Source organism: Carcharhinus amblyrhynchos, chromosome 7 (genome assembly GCF_965287045.1).
Source record: "Carcharhinus amblyrhynchos chromosome 7, sCarAmb.v2.hapA, whole genome shotgun sequence".
Taxonomy (NCBI): domain Eukaryota; kingdom Metazoa; phylum Chordata; class Chondrichthyes; order Carcharhiniformes; family Carcharhinidae; genus Carcharhinus; species Carcharhinus amblyrhynchos.
In genome coordinates this window covers 78,332,370-78,345,345 of record NC_137330.1, presented here as the reverse complement: position 1 = coordinate 78,345,345, position 12,976 = coordinate 78,332,370, and positions in this window count along the sequence as shown.

Sequence of the window (12,976 nt, the reverse complement as noted above, 5' to 3'; positions counted from 1 at the left end):
TGCTCAATGCTCCCCTTATCCTGAAAAGGCTTTCTGAAGTTTCATTTAAAGTCCCCTTTTTCTCCACGATTGTAACACTTAACAGTTCCTAACCCTGTGGACCCTCTTTCGTGTTGCCATTTCTTAGACACTGTTCACACACTTTCCCTTGTGATTGCTAATAGTTCCACCCTTTGCTTCCTGCCTTTTTCTAAATTGGACTGTTATTTTTCTCAAGACACCTTTTTCTTATTGTCTATTGCCTCTTGGTCAAATTTGAAAATGTGAATGTAAATTCACTAATGAAAGGGCATTCCTGGGATGTGGCCTGATTGTCCTTGAACTGAGCGGCTTGCATGGCCATTTCGGAGGACACATAAGAGTCAATCCCATTGCTGTGAAAATGGAGGACACACCAGATAAGGGCGACAAATTTCCCCTTCCTTAAGGGGCATTAGTAAACTTAACTGAGGAATGATGTCCTTGCTATAGATGGAGTGCATCAAAGGTTCAGAGAGCTAAGAGACGTTAAGGATCCAGAGGAGTATAAGGCTTGTAGAAAGGAGCTTAAAAAGGGAATTAGGAGAGCCAGAAGGGGACATGAGAAGGCCTTGGCGGGTAAGATTAAGGAGAATTCCAAGGCGTTCTACAAATTATGTGAAGAGTAAAAGGATGAGAAGAGAAGGGATAGGATCTATAAAAGGTGAAGGGGGAAAAGTCTGTGCGGAACCGGGAGAAATGGCAGAGGTGCTTAATGAGTACTTTGCCTCGGTATTCACGGTGGAAAGTGATCTGGGAGGTTGTACTACAGGTTTGCGGCAGACTGAAAAGATTGAGTATGTGGATGGTAAGAAAGAGGATGTGTTGGAACTTTTAAATTCTATCAAGATACGTAAGTCGCTGGGACCGGATGAGATATACCCCAGGTTACTGTGGGAGCTGAGGGAAGTGATTGCAGAGCCCCTGGCAATGATCTTTGCATTGTCGATGGAGACGGGAGAGGTTTGGGAGGATTGGAGGATTGCGGATATGGTTCCTATTTTCAAGAAAGGGAACAGGGATAGCCCAGGAAATTACCGACCAGTGAGTCTGACCTCAGTGGTTGGTAAGTTGATGGAGAGGATTCTGAGGGACAAGATTTATGAGCATTTAGAGAAGTTTAGAATGATCAGGAATAGTCAGCATGGCTTTGTCAAAGGCAGGTCATGCCTTAAGAGCCTAGTTGAGTTCTTTGAAAATGTGACTGAACACATTGACGAAGGAAGAGTGGTGGACGTGGTTTACATGGACTTCAGCAAGGCGTTTGATAAGGTCCCCCATGCAAGACTTCTTGAGAAGGTGAGACGGCATGGTATTCAAGGGGCTTTGGCCTTGTGGATCCAGAACTGGCTTGCCTGCAGATGGCAGAGAGTGGTTGTGGTTGGGTCTTTTTCTGCATGGAGGTCGGTCACCAGTGGAGTGCCCCAGGGATCTGTTCTAGGACCCTTGCTGTTTGTCATTTTCATAAATGACCTGGATGAGGAAGTGGAGGGATGGGTTAGTAAGTTTGCCGACGATACAAAGGTTGGTGGTGTTGTGGATAGTCTGGAGGGATGTCAGAAGTTGCAGCGTGACAAAGATAGGATGCAAGACTGGGCGGAGAAGTGGCAGATGGACTTCAACGCGGATAATGTGTAGTGGTCCATTTTGGCAGGACCAATGGGATGAAGGAGTACAATATCAAGGGTAGGAGTCTTAGCAGTGTTGAGGAGCAGAATGATCTTGGGTTCCGGGTCCATAGGACTCTTAAATCGGCCTCGCAGGTGGAGGATGTGGTCAAGAAGGCGTATGGCGTACTGGCCTTCATTAATCGAGGGATTGAGTTTAGGAGCCGTGAGGTAATGCTGCAACTTTATAAGACCCTTATCAGACCCCACTTGGAGTACTGTGCGCAGTTCTGGTCGCCTCACTATAGGAAGGATATGGGAGCTATTGAGAGGGTGCAGAGGAGATTTACAAGGATGTTGCCTGGATTGGGTGTCTTGCCTTATGAAGATAGGTTGAGGGAGCTAGGTCTCTTCTCCCTGGAGAGACGAAGGTTGAGAGGCGACCTGATAGAGGTTTATAAAATGTTGAGAGGAATAGATAGGGTGGATTCTCGGAGGCTATTTCCGAGGGCTGAAATGGCCGCTACGAGAGGACGCAGGTTTAAGGTGCCGGGAAGCAAGTACAGAGGAGATGTTAGGGGAAAGTTTTTCACTCAGAGGGTGGTGAGTGAGTGGAATCGGCTGCCGTCGGTGGTGGTAGAGGCGAACTCGCTGGGGTCTTTTAAAAGACTTCTGGATGAGTATATGGGATCTAATGGCATTGGGAGTTACAGATAGTTCTATGGCTTGGTAGGTATAGGTGTGATCGGTGCAACTTGTGGGCCGAAGGGCCTGTTTGTGTTGTAGTGTTCTATGTTCAATGTTCTATGTTTACCAGGCTGATTCCTGGGATGGCAAGTCTGTTATCTAAGGAGAGACTATGTCAGTTAATTATAGTCAGTGGAGTTTATTAGAGTGAGTGGGGATCACATAGAAACTGAATAGATTCTGACAAGATTAGACAGGGTAGATTTAGAAAGAATGTTCATAATGGTAGAGGAACCCAGAACTAGGGATCATAATTTGAGGATAAGGGGTAAACCTTTTAGAACTGAGTTGAGGTGAAATTTCTTCACCAAAAGGATGGCGAATGTGTGGAATTCACTAACACGGAAAGTCATTGAGGCCAAAATGTTGTCTGATTTCAAGAAGAAATTAGATATAGCTCTTGGGGCTAAAGGGATCAAGGGAGGAAGGTGGAATCAGGATATTGAATTTGATAATCAGCCATGATCAAAATGAATGGGGGAGCAGGCTTATAGGGCCAAATGGCTGACTTCTGCTTCTAGTTTTTGTGTTTCTATGTTTAGATGGGTTCTTATGACAATTGACAATGTTTTCATGGTCATCATTAGATTTCCAATTCCAGATTTTTATTCAATTCAGATTTCACCATCTGCCATGGTGGGATTTGAATCCGGGTCTCCAGACCATTACCTTGGGTCACTGGATTACTAGGCCGATGACAATACTGCGATGCCTCTGCCTTCCCCTAAAGAGTCTCTGTCTGCTTATTTTCTCTGGTACGATACCTCCCACAGTTTAAGTCATTTTGCAGAACTTTGCTGATGCTAGCAAATCTTTAACTTGACTAAATTGACCATCATGCTTTGTATTCTGAGCCCACAGTGCAGTTCAGTACAGTCCTTTACATGTCTTCGATCGTCATATCACAACATATCACAACATGTCTCAACATGTCTCACAACACCAGGTTAAAGTCCAACAGGTTTATTTGGTATAATGAGCTTTCGGAACAGTGCTCCTTCGTCGGGTGAGTGATCACCTGATGTGTTGTGAGACTTCTTACTAAACACACACAAGGTTAACTTTACAACCAATCATCTACAATGATTTATATCAAATAAATTAGCAAATGGTTGCATAGTTAAAAAGTGATTGTCCTTTAAATGGGTAAATAATACGTTGACTTACAATAGTGACTGATTTTTCAAACTTTAGAAAACAATATAAGGGTCAGTGTTGGGCCCCTGCCTTTGTTTATAGGATAATATTGACCTAGACTTCTGTTTGCATCATTTTATAGTTTGCAGATGTCACAAAATCAAATGTATTACCAAGGATAGCAAAGGACTTCGGGATAATGCACAAAAACAAGAAAGATGCAAATTGATATAGAGGAGTTTTCTAGGATCTGTACAAATTTGAACAAAATGATACAATTTTAATGTGGGGTACAGAAAAACTTGAGGATAGGGTGGAAGGATATATGTACATGAATATCTGACTGCAGCAAAACAAGTTGATAGGCTGTTAAAAAGGCATATGGGATTCTTGGGTTTATACAAAGAGGTCCAGGGTACAATATCAAAGGATTTATGCTAAAAATCAATCATTATGCACAATTGTTTTTTTCCATGAGGTTATGTGCAACTGTGCATGGTGTACCTGGAAGGAACTGTGCAGTTTGTTAGTGTAACAGAGCAGAAACTCAAAGGTCTGTTACGAAGCCTGACTAGACCCCAACAACTTTTTTTATTTTGGCATTGGTGTAGTTGTAAGGTGTTTCACTCAATGTGGGGTTCTATTGACACACTAGGAAGCTTTTATCAAAATTAACTTTATTTAACATTGCAGTTTAACTACAACAAGTGAATTAGCTTAACATTCCATAATTGAAATATTTAAACCTGACAAGATACAATTCTTAACTGCTAATCTATCTCTCGTAGTTCTGATTTAAGCAATATTCCTCCTTGACTTAAATTCAAGTTCAAAAACGGTTAACATAGGCTTACATGTTTTTACTTGTTAACAGTCCTAAACAGGGAGTGATGAGAGATATGTCTTCTGGCACTCCAACCACAGCATCGAGAGAAAGAGAGAGAGAGAGATCTTGCTTCTTTCAGAACCATGCAGAAATTGCCTATTTTTCCCCATAAGCTTCTCTCATTAGTACATGACTCTGAGTCTTGTCAATCAATCTAATCAAAGTTCTACTCAAAACGCCAGAGGGATAAACAAAATAACCCTGCTCTGAAATCCCAGGAGAAAAACCAAAATAAACAAATGTCCATTTACTCAGATTAATGCAAACGCTCCGTTAGCTTACATTCTCAGCATGCGAGCTGCCTGGTGCGGACAATTCAGAACCATGTAAACAGAACTGAATTTTTAGCATATCCCTCACAAGAAACATGATATGAATACATTTCTAAAAGGCACAATAAGAAGTGTGATAATAATACATTTATTAAAGGTACAGTATTTTCGCAAATTCATATCAGAATTGATTTAAATACTAAATGTTAAAAACTAAAGGAACTGCATGTCAAAGAATTTGATTATACACAACAATGAAATTGTAAGAGAACAATGGCACAAGTATTGAGCTCAATTTCTCTTTTCACACTTCAGGAGGCGTGTCAAGGTCTTGAAGTGGGTGGAAGGTTTTACTAGAATGGTATCAGGAATGAGGGACGACTATTATGTAGAGAGGAGAAAATAGAATCATTCTCCACGGAACAGAGAATGCTACAAAGATAAAGCTGTTCAAAATCATGAAATGAAGAGAAAACGCGTCAAGTTGCAGAAAGGTAAATAAATAGAGGACACAAATTTAGTGACTGGAGGCCAGTGACCAGTGGCATATTACACGGATCTGTGCTGAGCCCCTATTGTTCATCATTTATACAAATGACATAGATGACTATCTGGGGGTGTAGGATCAATAAGTTTGCCAATGACACAAAGATTGGCTGGGTGGTCAACAGGTTGAGTGTCTTGGATTACATGAAGATATAGATGAGATGGTCAAATGCATGGAAAAGTGGCAGATGGAATGTAACCCTGAAAAGTGTGAGGCGGTACACTTTGGTAGGAATAATTTGACCAGGAAGTATACTATGAAAGGTTTGGCACTGGGAAGTTCCGAAGAACAAATTGACTTTGGCACGTTTGTTCATAGATCTCTGAAGGCAGAAAGGCAGGTTAATAAGGTGGTGAGAAAGGCATATGGCACACTTGCCTTTATCAATTGGGGCATAGATTAGAAAAGCAGGGAAGTCATGTTGGAGTTGTATAAAACTTTGGTGAGGCCCAGCGGGAGTACTGTGTGCAGTTCTGGTTGCCACATTATAGGAAGGATGTGATCTCACTGGAAGGAATGCAGAGGAGATTCACCAGTATGTTGCCTGGGATGGAACATGTAAGTTATAAAGAGAGGTTGGATAGGCTTGGGTTGTTTTCTCTGGAGCAGAGAAGCCTAAGGGGTGACCTGATTGAGATGCTCAAGGTTATGAGGGGCATGGACAGGGTGGATATGGAGCAGCTGTTCTTAGTTGAAGAGTCAGTTACAAGGGGACACAAGTTTTAAAGTTTTTCTTATTAGTCACAAGTAAGGCTTACGTTAACACTGCAATGAAGTTACTGTGACATTCCCCTAGTTGCCACAGTCCAGCGCTTGTTAGGGTCAGTGCACCTAACCAGCATGACTTTCAGAATGTGGGAGAAAATTGGAGCGCTCGGAGGAAACCCACGCAGAGACAGGGAGAATGTGCAAACTCCACACGGTCACCCAAGCTGGGAATCAAGCCCAGGTCCCTGGCTCTGTGAATTTGATTTGATTTATTATTGTCACATGAAAAATATTATTCCTTGCATGCCATACAGACAAAACCTACCATTCATAGAGAAGGAAACGAGAGAGTGCAGAATGTAGTGTTACAGTCATAGCTAGGGTGCAGAGAAAGATCAACTTAATGCAAGGTAAGTCCATTCAAAAGTTTGACAGCAGCAAGGAAGAAACTGTTCTTGAGTCAGTTGGTATGTGACCTCAAACTTTTGTATCTTCTTCCTGGTAGAAGAAGGTGGAAGAGAGAATGACTACGGTGTGTGAAGTCCTTAATTAAGCTGGCTGCTTTGCTGAGGCAGCGAGAAGTGTATACAGAGTCAATGGATGGGAGGCTGGTTTTGCATGTTGGATTGGTCTGCATTCACAACCTTTTGTAGTTCCCTGGGCTGTTAGGTAGAGCAGGAGCCATACCAAGCTGTGATACAACCAGAAAGAACGCTTTCTATGGTGCATCTGTAAAAGTTGGTGTGAGAGTCATAGCTGACATGCCAAATTTCCTTTGTGTTCTGAGAAAATAGAGGCATTAGTAGGCTTTCTTAACGATAGTGTCAGCATGGGGGAACCAGGACAGGTTGTTGGTGATTTGAACCACCTAAAAACTTGAAGATCTCGACCCTTTCTACTTCGTTCCCATTGATGTAGATAGGGACATGTTCTCCTTTACTCTTCCTGATGTCAACGGCAATCTCCTTCATTTTGTTGACATTGAGGGAGAGATTATTGTTGCCACACCAGTTCACCAGACTCTCTATTTTATTCCTGTACTCTGTCTCATCATTGTTTGAGATCTGACCCATTACAGTGGTGTCATCAGCAAACTTGAAAATCGAATTGGGGGGGAATTTGGCTGCACAGTCATAGGTGTATAAGGAATATATTAGGGGGCTAAGGACACAGCCTTGTGGGACACTGATGTTGAGGGTGATCGTGGAGGAGGTGTTGTTGCCTATCGTTACTGATTGTGGTCTGTGAATTAGGAGATTCAGGATCCAGTCACAGAGGGAGATGCCGAGGTCCAGACCACATTTGGCGATGAGTTTCATGGGAATAATGGTATTGAAGGCTGAGTTGCAGTCAATAAATAGGAGTCCGACATAGGTGTTGTTGTTATCTAGGTGTTCCAGGGTTGAGTGCAGGACCAGGGAAATGGTGTCTGCTGTGGACCTGTTGCAGCGGTAGACAAACTGAAGTGGATTCAGGTAGTCCGGGAGGCTGGAATTGATTCGTACTATGACTAACCTTTTGAAGCACTTCATAATGGTGGATGTCAGAGTCATTGGCCATTAGTCATTAAGGCACGCTACTTGGTTTTTCTTAGGTACCTGGATGATGGTCATCTTCTTGAAGCAAATAGGGAACTCAGATTGTTGTAAAGAGAGGTTGGAGATGTTTGTGAATACTCCCACCAGCAGATCCGTGCAGGATCTGAGTGCACATCCGGGTACCCCATCCGGGCCAGTTGCTTTCTGAGGTTGACCTTCAAGAAAGCTGCTCTGACATCTGCAGTGGTGATCCCAGATACAGGTTTATCCAGGGCTCCCAGGGTGGAGGACATGCTCTCGCTGACCTCTTGCTCAAAACGGGCATAGGATGCATTGAGCTCATCAGGGAGGAGTGCGTTGGAGCCAGCAATTTTACACGCCTTCGTCTTAGCAACAGTGCTAACCACTGTGCTACTGTGTTAAAAGTGAGGCATGGGAAGTTTAGAGGGGATTTTATGAAAGCTTTTTTTACCCAGAGGGTAATGATGGTATAGAATGAACTGCCTGGGAGGATGGTGGAGGTGGGAATGCCTCACATCCTTTAGAAAGTACCCGGGTGAGTACTTGACATGCCATAAGATTCAAGGCTATGGACTAAGTGCTGGCAAGTGGGATTAGGTGGGCAGGTTTCGGTCTTTCATGCATTGGTGCAGAATGGGCTGTAGGGCCTCTTCTACACTGTAGTATTCTGTGATTCTGTGAAATTTAAATTATTGGTTAAAGAACCTGATAGATGAAAGGTAATAGTAAGCAAGCACAAAGGCAGCAGCTGGTTACTGAGTGCAACATTGCACAGAGTGTGAACTTGGGAATTTGGTGAGATAGAGAAGTTTAAGTGGTAATTTTAAGAATTAATCTCTTTCTAAAATTAGTCTAATTTGTGTTTAGAATTTAAATACAATTTACTGTTAAAGTTAAGTTTCTTTCAGTCTTAGTCAGACCTAAACAAGCTCCTGACAGGAGAGGCAGCTGCAGTTAGTTAATTAGGTAGCTAGTTTCAAGTAGTTTCTCTAGCCAGCAGTGCTGACTTACCTTTGTAGAATTTCAGCTAATATTAATAGAGGTACTTTGCCAACGGTATGATGTAAGCAGGCACAAAGACAGCAACTGGTCACTGAGTGCAGCCAGTCATGGAATGTAAGGTTGGAAGTTTGGTGAGTCAGGAATCCTGGACATTGAGCAGGGAAGTGCTGTTCACACTAAGTAGCTCCCTTAACTTTGAGTTTAAAAGAGTGCAGAGAGTGGCAGACCAATTTAAATGAGCTAGAAAGCTAATTTATATTATGGACTCAGTTTGTGGACTGATCACATTCTGAGAAAGTATGACTTTACGGAGAAACAGATTGGTGAGTATTTTTTTATTCAAGGGTGCCATGGTGGCAAAGTGGGTAGCACTGCTGCCTCACAGGGCCAGAGACACAGGTTCAGTTCCAGCTTTGGGTGACTGTGAGGAGTTTGCATATTCTTCCTGTATCTGTGTGGGTTTCTTCCCACAGCTCAAAGATGTGCAGGTTAGGTGGATTAGCCATAGTAAATGTGTGGGGTTACAGGGATAGGGAGGGGGTAGGCTTGGGTAAGATGCTCTTTTGGAGGTTTGATGCAGATTTTATGGGCCAAATGGCTTCCTTCTGCATTGTAGGGATTCTATGATTTGGGCTCGATTTTACCATTTTCATTCTCAGTCCTGAATCTGGATGCAATTCAGATCTGACTTGGAAATCTGCTTTCAGGCGCCCTCATACACACTTATCCTGAAACAAAAAATCCCGAGTCTGAATTGTGCTGTGAGTGGAACTTAAACAATTGGAGCTCTGAACTGCACATGCGTAGTTAGAAAAAAAATTGAAAATTGCGCCACTGTCACATTACTCCCGGACTGCAAAAGCAGATAAAGGGGCGGGGAGCGATGGCCCCCACAGACATCACCCCCACCCCAACAAGATAACTGTCCCTCTTATCCACCCAACCCCCGCTACCCAGTCTGATTGCGACCCCCTGTCCTGTTCCCCCCCCCCACCGATCATGACCCACCAGTCCCTGTCCCCTTCTCCCCCCACTAGAGATCCATCTGCCCTCCTTCTGCCCCCCCTGTCCACCAGAGTTCCATCTGGCCTCCCACCCCCCCCACAACCCCCAGAGAATGTTTGGGCCTCCCCCCACCAGACAACAATCTGCCCTCCCCCCCACCCACCAGAGATACATCTGACTTGCCTCCTTCTCCCTTCTCCCCACCAGACAATGTTCAGGCCTGCCTCCCCTCCTCTCCTCTCCCACCAGACAGCAGACTGCTCTCCTCCCTTCCCCCCACCAGTCCACCAGACAATGATTGGGCCTTCCTTCTCCTGCACCCCCCCATCACTGGAGAATGATCTGGCCCGCCTCCCCCATCTCCCACCACCAATCTGAGTCAGAGAACTGTTGGAAGCTCTGAACTTACCTCTTCAGAAGCTGGTGCACTCGAAACAGACCTTTACCGAGCATGTCTGTTTCGTGCCAAATCTGGACGCGTGAGCGTGATGGTAAAGTTGGGCGGGCAGTTCATTAATTCAATTTAAATGCATGCAAATGCATTTAAATTGCCGTTGCACCCGTTTCGGGCACGAATTGGATTGCGGCCATTTCCGGGCCTCAGTAAAGTGGGCATCTGCGCGGACATGGGTGCGGATCACGTTAAAGGCCTCACACCTGGCTTTACCATGTTTTTGGACTGGTAAAATTGGGCCCTCTGTCTTTCAAAACTCATACAATTTATTGTAACAAAGTTGTATTATTAGTAACGTTTACTAGCATTAGTAACGATTATTGGGAGTAACAGGGTTTATTCACTGTAATAATAGATAAATTAGCACATAATAAAGATGGCAGTGCAGCTGATGTGTTATGACTGCAAAATGTGTGTGTTACTTGACACCAGAGTATAAACAGACCTGGAGTAAGCGTGCGTAGTTTGATGTGCATTAGCTCAGAGATATTGAACTGGAGGCTGAGCTGCAGACTCAGTGCATCAGAAATGGGAAAATTTACCTGAACACTGTTTCAAGAGGCATTCAGACCCCTGAGGATAAACTCTTCTGGTTTTGTCAGTTCTCAGGGACAGGAGTGTGTGACTGTAAGTGAGGCAGGTAAGGGGACTCGCATTCTAATCAGTATTCTGTAAACTGTGTGTGCCTTTATATGCCCTGTTTCTGATCAGAGCTTTCCACTCACCTGACGAAGGAACAACATTCCAAAAGCTTGTGGATTTACTATCAAATAAACTTGTTGGACTTTAACCTAGTGTTGTGAGACTTCTTACTGTCCTTGACTTCATTCAGCCTCTCTGAAACTATTGTGGATGTTGCCACCTTTGATCTTGCTAGGTCATTGCCAAGGGATTGGTCAATCTGCCATAGGTAAACTGTGGATGACTCTCCTGGTCACTGGTCCTAAAATAAGGCTGCACTGCAGGTCCACCTGGGACAGAGGTATGAGCATGTACCCTCTGTCACCCTTGCCAGCACTTTTGAATTAAGTGCGCCCTCTGATAGACAGATAATGTCTTTTCTTAATAGTAGAAATTGGCTGTCACCTGTGTCCCTCAGTATGACTATGGGCTTACTTGCCTCACTCTGGGAGAATGGGGCCACTTTTCCCTCTGCCACAAAATCCTTGTGACTTTGAAGATTTTGCTAAACCTGCCCCACCTCACAGGGATGTGCTGATAGGGACTTGTTGCTGTGGTCTCAGCCATACACTGCTCTGCAGTGCTCTCTGCCTGACTATCATTCTCTGTGCAGGGTTTAAATGCCCCAGTAAATCCTACGGGTTTTGTCTGGTGACCACCAATCATCAGCACAAAGGTGTCTTGACTTATAGCAATGGATCGCACAGGCTACAGAGTATTGCTTCTCTTCTCAGCACTATCCATATTGACTTGAGGAGGGCTTCCAGCAGCTCCTTATCTCCCAAGTGTGCTCAGTTTCCTATCCCACTTTCTCTCCTTTTCAAATTGTCGGGGTGATTAGGGAAAGATTACTGTTGAGATGGGAGCTTGTGGACAAGCTCATAACGATCAGCCAGGATTGCTTCCCAACTGGCCCTTACTGAACTCAACATTGGCTCCCAATTCAATGTACGTCTAGTACATTCTTAAGGGTAAGGAATTTCTGATGGTATGCCTTCAGCACAAATTCATACAAGCTTAAAATAGTATTTTTTGCCACATTAATTTATGATTTTTTCTCGTCTGTTTGCTCTGCAGCAGCAAGGTACAGCCCTCTACTGGATACATTCTGTAACTATTGTACCAATTTCTCAGAGAAAATGGAGGTTCCTATCTCTTCCTTATCAAACCTAGGGTTCAAATGGGCAATTATGAATAATTCAATACTCAATCCTGAGCTAGAGGGGGGCCTTCAGTGGGCACACTATACAGTTTAAGTTGTCTTAACTCTTATTTCACAAGTCAAGCCAGAATCTATTGGAATTTAGAGGATGCCATTGAAACATGAATAGAAACATAGAAGAGGGGTGAGAGAGGAGGCCACTTGAGCTTGCTCAGCCATTCATTACGATCATGGCTGATCATCCAACTCAATAGCCTAATCCTGTTTTTTCTCCCCATAACCTTTGATCCCATTCGTCCCAAGTGCTATATTTAGCCGTCTCTTGAATACATTCAATGTTTTGGCATCAATTACTTCCGGTGGTAGTGAATTCCACAGGCTCATTACTCTTTGGGTGAAGAACTGTCTCCTCACGTCTGTCCTAAATGGTCTACCCTGTATCCTCTCCTTATTCTGGACACCCCTACCATCGGGAACATCCGTCCTGCATCTACTCTGTCTAGTCCTGTTATAATTTTATAAGTCTCTCAGATCTCCCCTCATTCGTCTGAACTCCAGCAAAAACAATCATAACCTAGTTAATCTTTCCTCATACATCAGTCCCTTGTAGGAGGGAAATAAAACGAGTTGAGTCTTGGAGACCATGCCGAACTTCAAGGAAAGATTTTATCCCATATGCATGAAGGAGGGATGAACTTGGGCCTGAAATCTCAGGTTTTCTTTGCCCATCAGAGATTCATATTTGCTAACATACTTTTCGAGTCACAAAGTTTAACATTATCATATTAATTCTTTGAGTTGGATACAAGATGGTTCTTTTAATCTTGGTAAAAAGCCTGACAACACCAGGTTTAAGTCCAACCGATTTATTTGATAGTAAATTCACTAGCTTTCGGGTTTGTCCCTTCGTCAGGTGACTTCTAACCTGACGAAGGGACAAACCCAAAAGCTAGTGAGTTTCCTATCAAATAAATCGGTTGGACTTAAACCTGGCGTTGTCAGACTTTTTACTGTGTTTACCCCAGTCCAACGCCGGCATATCCACATCATGTCTTTTAATCTTATCATACAAATACATTGTTCAGTACATCCCTGCTAATCATTTCTCCAGACATCTCCCGTTTACCCGATAATTGTGTCAAAGCGTTATGTTTGCCCATCTGATCTACAATGTCATGTTATTTGCTCCCA